Source organism: Ischnura elegans, chromosome 11 (assembly GCF_921293095.1).
Source record: "Ischnura elegans chromosome 11, ioIscEleg1.1, whole genome shotgun sequence".
NCBI lineage: Eukaryota > Metazoa > Arthropoda > Insecta > Odonata > Coenagrionidae > Ischnura > Ischnura elegans.
Window position 1 is genome coordinate 102,864,675 of NC_060256.1, and position 7,563 is coordinate 102,872,237.

The 7,563-nt window shown below is 43.3% G+C and overlaps 1 long non-coding RNA gene across 1 annotated transcript; it reads right to left on the reverse strand.

The window, feature by feature from the left end:
* Positions 1–424: 424 nt before the first annotated feature.
* LOC124167888 lies at positions 425–4,926 on the reverse strand. The gene is made up of 2 exons (XR_006866785.1): positions 4,715–4,926; positions 425–496 (listed from the first exon to the last, which is right to left on the reverse strand). It is a non-coding gene; the product is annotated as an uncharacterized LOC124167888 (long non-coding RNA).
* Between the last annotated feature and the right edge of the window lie 2,637 nt (positions 4,927–7,563).

Sequence of the window (7,563 nt, forward strand, 5' to 3'; positions counted from 1 at the left end):
TTCAGCTTCCAGGTTACCTATTTGCCCTGTATAGTACAATGCATCTGCGTCATCCAGGGTCCCAAAAAGAACTTTACTTACTTCCCCTATAAAATTAAAAAGGCCTCTTCTTCGCCTATCAGGAGATCTCGAACGGGAAGTTAACTACTCCATTATGTCCTTTACTTTATAAATTCTATTCAAATCATTTCTCAGTCCATGAAACGTAGTTCGGCACCCAGTCAGATGAATCCACGAAGCATTCTGATATTTCCTGCAGAAGTCTTCAGTTAACGAAGCATAAGTATTTACTACGGCCAAGTTTCCTTCCAGTTGAGTGATATTTACGTAGGTGACTAATTTCCATTCACTACTATACATTTCCGCCTCTCCTTGTGAATCGTAATACAGCCCAGGTGATTGTTTGTACTCTTCTATTCTGTGGTCTTCCCCCTTTCCGATGGTCGCGAGACTCAAACAGAGGAAGATGCAGGCTCCCATCTCCATTTTTAGGATCCTGCGGAAGATTAGAAGAATATCTTTAGCCGGTTGGCATGGACTTTCACCTCCGACCTCTTCTCCTCCTTATCGTAACATTCACTCCGTCCACCCCTGTGACATCATACGGACCGATCCACTGAGAAGATAATTTCTTTGAACGCCCCCTTCTGACGGCTTCGTCATGCAACAGGACCCTATCGCCCACTTTAAATATCTCCAAGTGAGTTGTCCTGTCGTAAATTTCCTTACTTATTTGTTTTGCTTTTAGTAAGACTTCTCGGGCCCTCATGTGACTACTTTGCATCCTATCCCGCAATTCCTTCACGTAGTCGTCATACGTGTACAAGGGAACTGAGGGGTCCTTTTGCAATATTCCTGGGAGATTAGCCTTTCTCCCGAACATCAACTCATGCGGAGAGAATCCCGTTGCGCAATGCGATGTAGTTATACACAAAAATGGCGTACTTCACCCACTCTGTCCAATTTGTCTGGTCATCCGAGATGAAATGACGTAAAAACTCTATCAGAGTTCTGTGACTTCGCTCTAGGGCTCCGTTCGATTCTGGATGATACGCTGAGGTCTTCAACTTTTTTATTCCTAGTAATCGGCATGTATTACTGAATATTTCACTTAGAAAATTGGTGCCTTGGTCAGTTAAAATTGTTTGAGGAACACCGTACTTCAAGATGATATTATCCACAAACGCTCTTGCCACTGTGGTTGCATCCTGTTCTTTTACTGGGATTGCTTCCGTAAACTTTGACAGCTCGTCTTGAAAAGTGAGCAAATACCTACTTCCGTCATCTGTAACGGGTAGGGGTCCCACGATGTCGAGGCTACATTTTTCAAACACGCATTCAGGCGTAGTGGTTATCTCAAACGGCATCTTAGTTTTCCTCCTAGTGATTTTATTTTTTTGGCAACTCTCGCATCTTTGAATGTATTCTTCTATGTCCTTTATCATTCCTTTCCAAGCATGATACTGCTTGATTCGTTTGTACGTCTTATTCATTCCTGTGTGTCCCCCAAGAGGTGAGTCATGATATTGCTTCAATATTTCTCTTTTTCTTTCCTCGCATGGATTGGCAACACCATCCGTCTTCTCTTCAGCATCCAAAGAGTAAATTCTACTTAACGCGTCAGCATTAGCATTCTCCGATCCCTTCTTGTATACCACATCGAAATCGTATTCCACCAATCTGATTCTCCATTTCATCAACCGAGAGCTCGGGTCCTTTACATTGAATACCCAAGTCAGCGGCTTATGATCTGTGACTACGGTGAATCTTTTGCCGTAAAGATAAGGACGGAAGTACTTAACTCCCCATACGATGGCTAGCATTTCCTTCTCCGTCGCGGAGTAATTTACCTCAGCTTTACCGAGCGTACGGCTTGCATAAGCCACGGGCGGATCCTGCCCAATGATGCCTTGAGATAATATCGCCCCCAACGCGTAATTGCTCGCGTCGGTCGTGAGAATGAATGGGCGTGAAAAATCTGGGTATTGAAGAACTGGCTCCGTAATCAAAAGATTTTTCAGTTTTTTAAAAGCATCTTCTTGCTCGTCCTTCCATTCATACTCTGCATCCCTTTTCAATAAATCATGTAGAGGTTTAGCTATCAGTCCAAACCCCGGTATGAAGCGGCGATAATACCCCGCCAATCCGAGAAATTCCTTCAGCCTTTTTACTTTATCCGGCCTGGGGAAATTTTTCACCTTCTCCACAGTCGAGGGATTTGGTTTGATCCCCGTGTCTGAAATCACATGCCCCAAGTAGTTCACTTCCTTGCGAAGAAACTCACATTTTTCTGGCTGCAATTTCAAGTTGTGTTCCCTTAGCCTTTGGAACACTTCTCTCAAGCGCTGATTGTGCGTAACTAGGCTCTCTCCATGCACAACTATATCATCAAGGTAAACATAACAGTGTAACCCTTGTAAACCACTCAATACCGTATTCATAAGGCGCTGAAAAGTAGAAGGAGCTCCTTTAAGACCCATCGGCACTCTTTGAAACTCATAGTGAGCTCCTAAGGCACTAAACGCCGTTTTAAATTGGTCCTTCCGATCCAACGGGATATGGTAGAACCCACTTGCCAAATCTAATGTGCTAAAATATCGTGCCTTTCCCAATTGATCCAAAATGTCTGTAATATTTGGCAATGGATAGGCATCGCCCACCAATTCTTCATTTAATTTTCTGAAATCCACCACTATTCTCCACTTTTTATCTCCCGTAACGTCAGCTCTCTTCGGTATAACGAGTATTGGGGAGTTCCATGCACTTTTACTGGGAACAATTATCCCCTCTTCTAGCATTTTCTCCATCTGCCTTTTTACCTCTTCCTTTTGAGATTCAGGGAGTCGGTAGGGTCGAGTATTAATGACTCCTCTTAAATTGGGAGTGGGAATCTCGTGACTCAACGTCTTAGTGTGCGATAACTTGTCTCCAGGCAAATAAAACAAATCTGCGAATTCTTCGCACAATTCAGTGATCACTCTCTTTTCTAGATCACACAGATGCTCTTGCCTTAAGCAACTCCGTAAAACTTCTTTCCTTGACAAATTATTTTCAACATTGCATTGAATTTCTTTCATATCAGTATCCACAGATTCCAACTCAACAGGGGAAATCTCTACCTCTTGTTCCTCATCGCTGATATTCAAAATGCTTCCAATGCACTCTCCCATCTTCCCCTCCGTCAAAGCTGATGCTAAGAAGACACCCTCTTTTATCTCTTTCTTGTTTATCACTCCCACCCCCGTGGATGCAGTAGGAATTTTTACTCGCACTTCACTTCGGGAGGGTATAGATATTTTTCTAATCTCCTTAGTTACGTCTTCCATGGATTCTTTTGAGTCAAAGTCCATGAGTAGGCCTCTCATGTAGACCCTTTTTTGTGTACAATAAATCACTGCGCCAAAATCATTCAGGAAGTCCCTACCGAGAATTCCATCTACTTCAAGACGAACATCGGCTCCCTCTATCAAATGAAAACCATGTTGCATCACCTTCCCTTTCGCCTCCAATAATATAGCCGCTTTCCCTTTTGTCTTGATGGGCTTATCAGTAATGCCTCTTAATAGCAAGTAGTCCTCCGGCCAACACCTGGTTTCCCCCTTCAAGGACTCCATTTTAATAATACTCACATCTGCACCGGTATCAATTAGAAGACGCAAGATGCCTCGTTTGCTCTCTCGACTCTGGAAGGTTATCGTATCGGTTACGTCACAGCGACTCGGCCCTTTCGACAATTTTCTTACTTCCGACAGACGAAAGCTCTTATCTCCTTTCCCATTCAGCGACCGCGAGTTATCATCCATAATTTGACGCGGCTGTGGCGATCCATTATCGGAGGGTTTGGCTCTTGGTCTGCGACAGTCTCTTGAAAAATGGCCTAATCGCCCGCAGTTAAAACATTTCACACTTTCTACCTTTTTTATCTCCTTCTCTTTCATGTTTACCTTCCCTTTAAGGTAGCATTTTTGCGCTGAATGCCCAGGCTTGCCGCAATTTTCACATTTAAAATATCCTTTCATATTCCCTCTTTCTTTCAGTGACAATATGGCACTCTCCTCTTCTAGGGCGACTTCTACCGCAGCAGGCAATAGTATAACTTCTCCCTTACTCCTCACAATTGTTTGTATGCGCTCATTAGCCAGCCCTTGAACAAAGCAAGCTTTCGCGAGATGGTTAACTAAGGCTAAAGCGCCGGCGATCTCTTCCTCTTGAGATACTCGTCTGGCCGCTTCCCTCAATTCCGTTTGCATAGAATCTATGCGATTACCCCAACTTGCAATGCTCTCCGTCGGACCTTGTTTGGAGTTAAACATTGCGCATGCGTAATAGTCTAGGGTACGTCTTGTAGCATAGTTTTCTTCTAAAATAGCTCTCACCTGGGGCCACGTGTGAGCGTGATCTCTGACGAGAATTTTTGAACGAGCATCCCCCGTTATCCGAGCCTTCACGAACTTTAATAATTTGTCATGATCGATCGGATTTACTAACTCAAACACAACGTCCACGTTTTCTAAAAACGCCCGGAGTTCTTTCTTGTTCCCGTCGAATGGCTTATTAACAATCTTTATGGCTTCCGAAATACTGCAGAACGTTCCGCGGCTATCAAGGCCTTCTGAGCTAGTCATCGTTGTGACGGACATTATGACAATTAGCAGACAAACTTAGTAAGGGCGATACAAAGGGCAGAGGAAAGGAATCAGGGTGGCTTACTTACAGTAAAGCCGACTTCTCCTTTGTACCCTCTCTCAGCGCAGCTTCCTCTCTAGACGAACCGCTGCGATGAGGTGATGCCGAAATCTCAGGGGTGGCGGCGACTAGTCGGTAGAGCCTCCCCTCTCAGCGCCTGATGTCCTCTGCTTCTCAGTGAGGCTCTTCGGTGGCCTTCTCAGGTCTCCACACTGCGGCCACGACGACGATTCTCGAAAAACCCCATACACCTAACACCAGTTTTAATGTCGCACCCCGACGCCTTCGCCAGGACGTAATGACAATCGCGAGTCGCAAGATTCGAGTGGCTGCCTCCTGACTCGCGGGTGTGGTTGAGAATCGGGGAAAATGAATAAAATTCCCGCTGGATACTAGTGAGGTTATTTATTTAAAGGAAAATACAAGTCCCCTCTGATTAGTCCAGCTCGTCGAGACGCCGGAACACCCGGCCCGGCCGTCTTTTATCTCTGGAGAGAACTGGCGACACATCCTCCTCTTGCGTAGATTGTGTCCCAATCGCACCTCCCACCACTCTCGACTTTGCTCCCCCAAAAGGCCAAAAGGCTCTGCACTTCATACAGCCGTCATGATGTTGATAACAGAACCCACCGCCCCCCAAAGGCAGGCACGACCACAAGCAGGGCCATGTGGGGGTGCAACAGTGTGCTGGCTTGGTGTTTAAGTAGAGGATGTAGCAATATGAATTCGGATTTTTCGAACCTCTATGAAGAATTTTTTTCTGAGACGTGCGACGGCAGGAACATATTTTTGCGATGGCAGTAATTAATTTGTCTTACCCTCTTTAACGAATATTGACCTCTGCTGTCGTTGTAAAATTTTTCATGATGACAATTCATTTTGTATTCCACGGATATCGCCTTTCGAAACAAAATCCCATTTCAAGAAAAAATTTGGAAAAATTTCCAGTCAGATATTCCTCTTCATGGAGTCCTTTTCCGAATTATACGAATGTTATATCGTTTTCAATAATATGTATACACCCACAAGACCCACTTAACTGATGGGGCCGGTCGGTAAAAACTTGGAAGGTTGGCACGTGAAGCAACCTGCATCCTTAGCCTTAACGGCACCAAGAGCCGACGAGGACGGACGCGATAGAGCTACCGAAGCAGAAATCAAACTCCAGGAGCAAATGCCCAATCGAAATAAATATTAGCGAATGGAATGCAGGGAAGAAACTCACGTCCCTTCAGGCATTTGGGCCATCGGAGTGTTTTCTTTCGGGCTCCGTGGCGAGGTTTTTTTTCCTATCGTTAGATTCACATTACGTCTTGCTGTTTATGTCTCAATCATACTTATTTCAGTACTCGATTGGGTCTATGCTATGAGTAGTGTATATGGTAGAGTTCTGGGAGATATCGAGTCCGAAGTAATTACACGTTTTCCAATTTTTAAAAGAGGCATTTTTACAAATGAACAAATTATATATGCGCATTGCTCAAGAGGATGTAAATGGCGAATGCATTGAAACGACGAAAGTTATTAAAGTAATGATTCCAGATACAGTTGGATACAGTTTCATGAGTTAACAGTATTGATGAGAGCTAGTTGCCTTTATGTAACAGATTAGCCTTTAAAAGAACCTTGGAGGAAGAAATTAACAAAAGCTAATCATCTGTGTTTCGTTAAAAATTAAGAGTATCCATAACAGAGAGAACTTCATTGCAAAAACCAAATCGTTTTTAGGAGAAGAAACCAAATCAAATTCGTCATGGAGAGGGCGGGACGTCAAAAGTTTCGAATTTGGATTCAACAATTTTCAACCCTTTAATCGTGATCCTAAGATTTAACCCAGCTTTCTGGATAAATTTTAAATCGTGGAATAGATCATTTAAATCCTCTTGCGTTATGAAATGAGGTCCAGCGGATTTACTCGGTCCAAAATGTGGGTCCTCCGAGTTTCCGAATCCTTCATTATCATGTTCTTGATTACTTTCTGAATCTTTGCTAAGATAGGTACTGCATTGGTTTGCATTGGTTTCGGCACTTGTAAATTTTCGGAGTGAGGGAACGGTAGTATCGTTGATTCAAAGTTGTCTGGATATTTTACCGTGTGTTTTGACTTCGTTGTAATTCCTTTCATTTCTTTAACAAAAATAACAGTCTGAAAAATGATCTGCCAAATCATGGGGACGGCAAATTCCTTATGACGCTTTCCCTTAGTCCAACCAGTAGGTAAGAAGCTCGAACTGGTGCCACACAACACATGAGGAGCCCATTCTTTACCTTGGCCACCCAATAGGCAGCCAAAATAAACCTTATAACCCTGTCTGAAAAAGGGAGTTATTTTCCACCTTTGAGCCGTTTCAAGTAATTTCACCGAATGCATAATAAAAGTCATCAGGATGGTTCACGCACTATCTAGGCCTAATTCAAACTAACTAGGAGACTTTGCCATACTGATGTTAAGAAAGAAGATGAAACCTTTTTTATTAGAAAGTAGACATTTAGATAGGAAAACTGTTGAAGGGTTTTGTCCATATACGCCCGGGTTTGAGAGAAAAAAGGATTTAAAAATTTAAAAATATGGTCACGTTGAATTTAATTTAAAAAGTATTGTTTTACCTCGGTTAGGCCGAGTGGTAGCGTGCCGCGCTTCTGTTATGAAAGACCAGGGTTCGAGACTCGGAGAGAATACATTTTTTCCAGTCTGCCACCTCCTCCATTTTTTTTGTAATCTGTTCCATCTTCTTCAGATTTGTTCATTTAGAACGTTTTACTTGATTGCTTTTTGAGAATAGGCCCTAAACTGACATTTATGTCGCTAGCTAACCCTTGCTTCGAATTATTCTCTCCGTGCCAAGATTCATCCAAGCAGGAGTGATAAAACTGTGG